The sequence below is a fragment of the Triticum dicoccoides genome, chromosome 6B, assembly GCF_002162155.2.
Source record: "Triticum dicoccoides isolate Atlit2015 ecotype Zavitan chromosome 6B, WEW_v2.0, whole genome shotgun sequence".
NCBI lineage: Eukaryota > Viridiplantae > Streptophyta > Magnoliopsida > Poales > Poaceae > Triticum > Triticum dicoccoides.
Genome location: NC_041391.1, coordinates 450,096,829 through 450,106,426, shown reverse-complemented (window position 1 = coordinate 450,106,426; position 9,598 = coordinate 450,096,829). Strand labels below are relative to the sequence as shown.

Genomic DNA, 9,598 nt, shown 5'->3' with positions numbered 1-9,598 from the left:
GTTTGCTGCACCGGTTGTTGGTCCCGATACGTTATGTGGACGGATCAGCGACGACACCGGTTTTAGATATGGGGGGTGAGAGCACTCCACATTATCGAGTTTGTAGATGTGAGTGGTGGCTTCGGGTGGCTTGATGTATTTTTTTGTTAGACCTTTGTGAAATAATTAATAAAGATCTGCTGCAGAGGCCGGGGGTTTAACCTCATTTTCCAAAAAAAAAATTTGTGGTACGGAGTTAATCAATGTGTGTTGCAGGTGGTGTTTCACCGAGTAATGTGAGACGCGGAGATATAACCTGTGCTGAACCAAAGCCTTAGTACCTCTAGCTGTCAAAGAAAAAATGTTAGTACTCCTATGAGTCAGCACTTAGCAGCATACATTAGTAACCCCAAATTCTGCAAGTTACTCCGTGTACTCATGCTCATTTCACCTCTTCTATTATATATGCTACTGTCAATACTCAATTTGAGGGATAAACTCAACCCGCTATAACATGAGATCACGGATGAACATTGTAAACCACTCTAGTGAAGCATGACTTGCTCTCGCTTGGTTGCCCTTGTGCGACTTGCGGTAAACGTCTTACTGATCCTGGTAGACGTGTTGCGTGTTATATAGAGGGGTTGCGAGTTCAATCACGCGTACAAAGTTGTTAGGAGATTTACATCTTGGAAAGGAAGAAAGGCTAGAGATAAGAAGATAAAGATTACAAGATATTCATCTAACCAACTACTCCTTCGGTGGTGGTGAACTCCTCCTTGTACACGCCATGTACCCGCAAGATATCATGTTTGACACCCTCCCTTAATCACAACTTCATTAGGTTGAGATTATGCTTGAAGTCTTCAAAACTTCTTGTAGGCAATGCTTTGGTTAAGTCATCAGCAACTTGGTCTTGTGAATGAATGAACCGAATATCCAAAAGCTTATTTGCAACTCTTTCTCGAACAAAGTGAATTTGCAACTCTTTCTCGAACAAAGTGAAAATCTATTTCAATGTGCTTGGTCCTAGCATGAAAGACTGGATTTGCTGACAGATAGGTAGCTCCTAGATTGTCACACCACAAACATGGAGCTCTAGTGCTTCTTATACCAAGTTCCTTTAAGATTGACTGTACCCATATGATCTCTGCTGTTGCATTAGCAAATGCTTTGTACTCTGCCTTTGTACTGGATCTTGAAATTGTAGCTTGCTTTCTGGCACTCCAAGATATCAAATTTGGTCCAAAGAATACCGCAAAACCACCAGTTGAGCGTCTATCATCTAGACACCCAGTCCAGTCTGAGTCAGAAAAGGCACTGACAAGTGTGGAGGATGACTTGCTGAAGTTTAGACCAATGCTCAAAGTGCTTTTCACATATCTTACTATACGTTTTGCAGCAGTCATATGAACAGTGGTAGGTGCATGAAGAAACTGGCATACTTTATTGACAGCAAAAGAAATATCTGGTCTAGTCAATGTTAAGTATTGAAGTGCACCTACCAAGCTCCTATATTTTGTACCATTTTCTGAATTCAGAGGCTCTCCTTCAACAAGAGACAATTTTTCTGTGCTAGACAAAGGAGTGGGTGCAGACTTACAATTTTGCAAACCAGCCTTTTTTACCAAGTCTGTTGCATACTTTTCTTGAGAGAGGTGAAGACCATCCTTGTGTTGCTTGACCTCAATACCAAGAAAGTAGTGTAAATCTCCTAGATCCTTTAGAGCAAATTCTGCACTTAAATCCTTCAACAGTGCTGTTATTGCTTCATCAGATGAACTTGTTACAATTATATCATCAACATAAATGAGAACAAATATGGATATTCTTGACTTGTTATAGATAAATAACGAAGTGTCAGACTTTGAGGGAACAAAACCAAGTGTTTGCATCTTTTGACTGAGACAAGAATACCATGCTCTTGGGGCCTGTTTCAGTCCATACAATGCCTTGTCAAGCTTGCACACATGAAGTGGTGCACGTGCATTTACAAACCCAGGTGGTTGTTTCATGTAAACCTCTTCTTCCAGAACACCATGAAGAAACGCGTTCTAAACATCTAGCTGACGTAGACTCCATCCCCTGGACACAGCAATGGACAAAACAAGATGAATAGTAACAGCTTTTACAACTGGACTAAATGTGTCCTCATAGTCAATGTTATACCGTTGTTTAAAGCCCTTTGCAAGGAGTCTAGCTTTGTAACGATCAATGGTTCCATCAGCTTTCCTTTTTATCCTAAAGACCCACTTACAGTCAATGAGATTTTTACCTCGTTGAGGAGGAACCAAGTGCCATGTTCTGTTCTTCTCAAGTGCCATGATTTCATCATTCATTGCTTTTCTCCAACGTGCATCTCCCAAAGCATCTTCGAGGGTATTTGGCTCTCCTGGTTCACCTGCCGAACACACCAGCCCATATTTTGTAATATGCTTATAATCAATAGGTTTAATTACCCCTTGCTGAAGTTGAGTTCGTCGCGAAGTAGCAGCCAGGGGCTCTGTAGGGTGCTCCGGCGCAGAGAATCCCGGGTCTGACGCAGATTGATCCCGCCCTGATCCCGAGGAGGATCCTTCCAGGGGGCCCAAGCCCGCAGCATGCACAGGCGATGTCGGAGGCGGATTCTCTGTGGCTGTGGACCGAGGTGCAAGCAGCAATTTGGCCGCAGAAGATCTGGGCCTGAGTAAATCATCATGGCCCAATGATTGCCGCCTGGGCCCCGGGCTGACAAGACCTGACCCCGCATCCGCCGGGCCAGCCGCGGTGCGCAGCTTGTAGACGCGCAGTTGGCCATCTTGCTGGACCCGGCCCAGACCAGACCCAGCCGGCCAATTGTCGGGCGCAGACTCGCGCGCGCGAGAGGAGTCGATGCGGCCCGCCGAGGTCTGCCGTGTGGCTGGCGCAGATTCGTCTGCATGGCCACTTGATGCTGGCCCGTCTATGCGCCCGCCTGCAGCTGTCGGGACTGGCGCATCCGGATCGCTGTCAGACGCGGATACCGGAGAGGATCGACTGCGCTGTTGCAGCACCTGCGCCGATCCCGAAGAGGATCTGTCCCCTGGACCAGGACACATGAAATAACGCCATGTTGACCCGTTTTCTTCGCCATTTTCTGCGATTTGAACACCACTGTTTTCTGCATTATCACAAGGCTCAAGGAGACTATCAGTAGGGTTAGTCAACATATGATCAACACAATTTGTAATACCCCCTTGATCATAGCCAGAGAGATGAGAGGGTAGGAGCAAAATTTCCTTGCGGAGGAGTGCGCCGTCATTGGGATGGAGATCCGCAAAGGGAAACTTCGTCTCATCAAAAACAACATCGCGAGAGATGTAAACCCTACCAGTGGAGATGTCGAGGCACTTAACACCTTTGTGTTGTGCACTATAACCAAGAAAAGCACACTGTTTTGATCTAAACATAAGCTTGCGATTGTTGTAAGGACGAAGATTGAGCCAACAAGCACAGCCAAAGACACGGAGAGAGGTGTAGTCTGATTTTGTGTGGAGGAGGCGTTCCATGGGTGTTTTATTGTTGATGACACGGCTAGGTAGCATGTTAATGATGTGAACAGCTGTAAGAAAAGCCTCATCCCAAAATTTGAGGGGCATGGAGGCTCCGGCTAGGAGGGCCAAGCCAACCTCTACAATGTGCCTATGCTTGCGTTCGGCCGACCCATTTTGTTGGTGAGCATGCGGGCATGACACATGGTGAGATATGCCTATGCTTTGGAAGAAGGAATTAAGTTTCTCGTATTCCCCTCCCCAATCGGATTGGACAGTAATAATCTTACTATCAAACTTTCTTTCAACAAGTGCTTGAAAGTTTTGAAAAACTTGAAACACATCCGATCTTTTCTTAAGGAGATAGATCCATGAAAATTTGCTATAGTCATCGATGAAACTCACATAATACGTGTGTCTACCAACAGAAGAGGGTGCAGGCCCCCACACATCAGAAAAGATCAATTGCGAAGGTTTGGTGGAGACACTGGTAGATATAGGGTATGGTAATTGATGACTTTTAGCACACTGACATGAATCACAAATAGTTTCAATGTTTCGCTCACCAACAAACGGGAGCTTATTTTTCCTAAGTAGTTTTTCAACTAAAGAAAAAGAGGCATGTCCTAAACGATCGTGCCATCGTGTGGACGAAAGCTTGATAGCACCACAAGCTTGTTTATTGAATCTTCTAAACTCCGGAATCAACGGGTAGAGCCCTCGAACGCATCTACCTCGATAGAGAACTTTCTTCGTGGCCTGATCCTTGATCAAAAAGAAATAAGGATGAAACTCGAGAAAAACATGATTGTCAATGGCTATTCTATGAACGGAGAGAAGATTTTTATGAGCACTAGGAACATGCAAGATTATTTTAAGATGAATTTTACGACTAGGGGTATTAAAAATTGAATGACCAATGTGACGTATGCCCATACCTTCGCCACTGGCCGTGTGAATTTGGTCCTTGCCACGATATTTTTCTTTCATGGTGACTTTCTCTAGCTCATTGGTGATGTGGTTGGTGGCGCCACTGTCCACATACCAGTTTGTGTCAACTCCATAGGAGCCATCGGCCGCAGCAGCAATTTTTTCTTCATCTTGCGAGGAGTCACAATCATCCTCTTCGTAGCGGTACCAATAGTCCTTCGCTGTATGTCCAGGCTTGCCACAGATTTGGCTGCGAGGCAATTCCGGACGTGATCTGTTGGAGCTGCCATTGCCACCACCGCGGCGCCCTTTGGAGTTTCCCGAGCGGCCGCCGCCACGCGAGATGTTGGAGTAGCCACCACCACCGGAGCCGAACCTCCCCTTGCCACGGGGAGATGAGCGTGAGCGAGAGCCACCGCCGCGGCCTCTGAACGCGGAGTTGGCCGACGATTTGAAGCCACCACCGGAGCCTTGGTACTGCGCCATGCGTTGATCAAAGTTACTGAGCATAGCGAAAAGTTCATCAAGAGTTACCGGGGTGACGCGAGCATCCAGTGTGGAGACAAGGGGCTGATAATCTTGGTCTAGCCCGTGGATGATGTAGGACATGAGCTCGTCGTCCTGGATGGGTTTGCCCACCGCGGCGAGTTCATCAGCGAGACCTCTCATGTTGGCGAAGAAGGAGGCCACCGATTGATTTCCCTTCTGCGCATTGATCAGCGCTGTACGGATGTTGTTGACGCGGCTAAGTGACTGTGATGAGAACATGCTCGCCAGTGCCACCCACAGTTCGCGTGCCGTGGTGATCGTGGTCACCGTGACGAGCACCTCCTTGGAGAGGTTTTGGAGCAGGTATCCGAGGACCTGCTGATCCTCCCTCACCCAAAGTGAATGAAGGGGATTTGGCCTAGTCGTCTCCTTGTCGGCGGCGTCCTTGCTGATGAGGACTTTGTCCGGCTCAGTCGTCGTGCCGTCGACGTAGTGGAAGACGCCGGCGCCCCGCAGCTGCGGCGTGATCTGGGTCCGCCACAAGACATAGTTGGTGCGGGAGAGCTTCTCCGGGACTCCACCGCTGAGCGGCGACTGGAAGGAGGCGGAGGAGGAAGACATGGCTGCGCACTTGATGGAGATGGGTAGGCTAGGGTTTAGTGAAAGAAGAAGGCTCTGTATACCATGTGCGACTTGCGGTAAACGTCTTACCGATCCTGGTAGACGTGTTGCGTGTTATATAGAGGGGTTGCGAGCCCAATCACGCGTACAAAGTTGTTAGGAGATTTACATCTTGGAAAGGAAGAAAGGCTAGAGATAAGAAGATAAAGATTACAAGATATTCATCTAACCAACTACTCCTTCGGTGGTGGTGAACTCCTCCTTGTACACGCCATGTACCCGCAACGATATCATGTTTGACAGCCCTAATGTATGATGTTCTAATTGATTGCAGCTTATTGGTTACTTCTCTTATGTTCATGCGTTCCCTTGGTATCTGACATGTACAGGAAAGAGCGACTTGCATGAGTGATAACTGGCATCCATATGCCGCATTTTCTGTTCCAATGTTCGCTTGGATATAGCCCTTGCATTCTCCACGCAGACGTGCATCAATAATATGTATTATCTTATCTGGATAGTTCCTCTCCACAAAGTTAACCATGGTGAGTTCATTCTCAAACATAGGGTCTGTCGGTCTTTTGCCAATGAGCATCTCCAGGAGTACTATTCCAAAACTGTAAACATCCCCACGGATTGATGCCTGACCACTTTGAGCATACTCTCTCAAGAGATAAATTAGTAATTATTATACTGTAAATAATACATGGCCATCAAAAACGGAAGTCACTGGAATTACTATACCTGGAGCTATGTACCCTATTGTTCCCTTCAGCCCAATTGAGGTGACTAAGCTTGAATGTCCGATGAGGCTTGCAATGCCGAAGTCTCCCAAATAAGCATTCATATCATCGTCAAGTAGGATATTTGTTGGCTTCAAATCACAATGTACAATCTGCCTTTCACAATCATTGTGTAAATAAGCCAGTGCATCGGCTATATTGATGGCTATGTTTACTCTTTGAGCTAAGCTCAAGCATTTCGAAGAACTACTCGAATATCTGTTGTGCAACCATGTGTCAAAATTCCCGTTAGGCATGAATTCATAAATTAGAGCTTTGAAAGCGTCACCACTGTTGTCTATTGTCGAACATGCAGTTAGGACAGGTACAAGGTTTTTGTGCCGAATTCTACTCAGAACCTCGCATTCTGTTACAAAACTTTTGTCTGCACATTTCATATCAAGGTCAAAAACCTTAATAGCCACTTGTATTTTAGCTTGAGTTAACTTTCCTCTGTAGACTGAACCATAGCTTCCTCTTCCGACAAGGTATAACTCTGAAAACTTCCCTGTAGCTCGAGCTAGATCATTATAAGCAACTCTAGGGAATTTCTTGCCAAAAGAAAGCAAAATTGAGTATGTTCTTCTTGACGTCTTCTTCCCAAAGAATATAATGTAAGTCAACATTAGAAGTGACGCGAAGCCAAATAATGGAATCAATGCTCTGACTAAATAGTATTGTGTCTCTGACCTCCGAGAAACAGCAGGACACATGGGCATATGAAGATCCATGGCACCTCCACAAAGCCTCCAATTACCCACAAGTGAAACAGCTGTGGAATTTTCGAATATTCCATTTCTGGGTATTTCTCCTTCAAGATGATTATACGAAAGATCAAGACTGCTAACCTCTAGTCTGTTTAGAGTTAATGGGATGGCGCCTGACAAGTTGTTGTGTGAAAGATTTAGCATATTCAGCAACGTCAGGTTGCCAAAATTTGATGGGATGTTTCCTGTAAGAAAGTTTTGGTCCATTTGCAGACTCTCTAGGCCGTAACATTGGCCCAAAGAATCAGGAATTTGCCCTGTAAGCTTATTTGATGAAAGATCCAAACTAATGAGATGATTAATAAGGTTACTATTCTGAGGTATGTCACCTTGGAAATTGTTGTGGCTAAGGTTTAATAATGTTAGTTCTTGAAGATTTCCAAAGCTCGGTGGTATATACCCTTGGAAATTGTTATCGCCAAGGTGTAGTTGTAAGAGTGGAAGGTTTCCCATGATCGCTGGTATGTGGCCCTCGAACTCATTTTCACCTATATACAGATATGTCAATTTAGTAAGATTGCCAATAGAGGATGGGATTAGTCCGGTGAAGCTGTTTGACTGGAGATATAATACTACAAGGGCTTTTAGGTCACCAACCCATCCTTCAATTGTACCACTTAAATTATTTTCACCTAGTGACAGTTTAGTTAAGGCACGAAGTTTTCTGATGCTCTGGGGTACTTGTCCAGACAAGTTGTTTCCAGTCAGCACAAGGTGCTCAAGGTTGGTGGATAGAGTACCAACGGAGTGGGGAATAGATCCGTGGAGCTGATTGTAAGAGAGTGATAGTATATCCAGGGATCGGCAATTTCTCAGTGCATTTAAGAACTCCCAGTCTCTGTCGTCCCTTGTTTCAAGCTGGTTATACTCAAGGTTTAGAATAGTCAGACTTGAAAGATTTCCAAAAGAAGTAGGAACTTTTCCAGTGAAAAAGTTATTTGATAAATCTATCACTTGCAATTCTTGAGCGCTGCCTAGGGAAGCTGGGATGTTACCTTCAAACATGTTACCAGCCAAGGTAAGTTCAATGAGATTAGGCAGACGGTCGCCAATATTAATTGGCAATGCATTGCTTAGCATATTGAACCCCAAGCCTAAATATTGGAGTGAACCTGAAGAGTTCAAGATGGCATTTGGGAATTCACCTGAAAGCTTATTGTGGTCTAGGAGCAGCTGTTTCAATTGCGTCAATTTCCCAAACTCAGCAGGAATGCTCCCCTTGAGTTGGTTTGATCGAAGATAGAGATTTTCTAGATTTGTAAGAAAGCCTAATCTCGGAGGAATTTGACCCACTAGTGAGTTTTTAGAGAGATCCAACGTGATCAGTTCTGAAAGGAAGTCTAGTTTCGGAGGAATTTGTCCCACTAGTGAGTTTTTAGAGAGATCCAAGTAGACCAGTTTTGAAAGTAAGTATAGTTTCGGAGGAATCTGACCCACTAGCAAGTTTACAGAGAGATCTAGGACAGTTAGATTTGAAAGGGAGCTCACTTTCGTAGGAATTTGACCCGCTAGGGCGTTTACAGAGAGGTTTAAGTAGAACAGATGTGAAAGAAGGTCTAATTTTCGTGGAATTACGCCAACTAGCGAGTTTGTGGATAGATCTAAGTTGGTCAAGTTGGAACAATTGGTAATTGAATCAGGAATCGTCCCATTTAAACGGTTGTGGTACAGATAAAGTGTCTGAAATCGTTGGAGATTGCCAAGGATGGGTAAGGGGCCAACGAAGTTATTATATGAAAGGTCAAGCGTTTCAAGGAAGGTTAAGTTTCCAAGAGAGGAGCTGATTTGGCCTGCTAAGTCCAGACCAATGAGCTTAAGCGACGAGACGCGAAACGGACGTGTCGTGGTGCACTTGACACCATTCCACTGGCAGAAGTGGGTTGTGGTGCTCCAGTTACTCAAGGCTCCATGAAGATCGCTAGTGATGCCCTGCTGGAAGTCCAGCAGCGCCTGCAGATCGACACTGTTGTCCTGCATTGTCGAGCAGTAAACGTTGCCAACTCCGTCACAGAGCAGCAGCAATGCCAACAGTAAAAGCAGGGCGAGCTTCGCCGGTTGCTTAGGATAACGCATGAGGCCCTGGTCACCTGCAAAATGTAAATCATAAACTTGGTGACATGTTATGAACTGCATGTTTGCTACGTGAGCAGCATGAACAAACAATACGTGTGGATGCTTTTGCTAACAAATCAAGGAGTATCTGTCCGTTATTTGTACGTTGCATTTCACCCCCATATCTGACAGCAAGGTACAAGACAAAAGAGATAATCAAAGAGAGAGAGAGAGAAAACGCACCTCCGCTCGGCCGGAGAGCAACAAGAGTACAGGAGCAGTTTCTGACTAGTTTTGCCGGGTGGCGGTGGTGTATGAGCTTTGAAGCGTGCGTTGGATGCTCAACTGCCTCATGGCCCAAGGGTTTAAACACATTTACAGCAGCCTCACATCCACACACATGCATCTCATCTGAAATTCTCACGCCTTAGGGCATCTCCAGTCGGCCCCCCAGAATGCCCCCCACTAG

General features: G+C 45.5%; 1 pseudogene; it reads right to left on the bottom strand.

Moving 5' to 3' along the window:
- Positions 1 to 5,597: 5,597 nt before the first annotated feature.
- Positions 5,598 to 9,054, bottom strand: LOC119321190 (annotated as a pseudogene).
- Between the last annotated feature and the right edge of the window lie 544 nt (positions 9,055 to 9,598).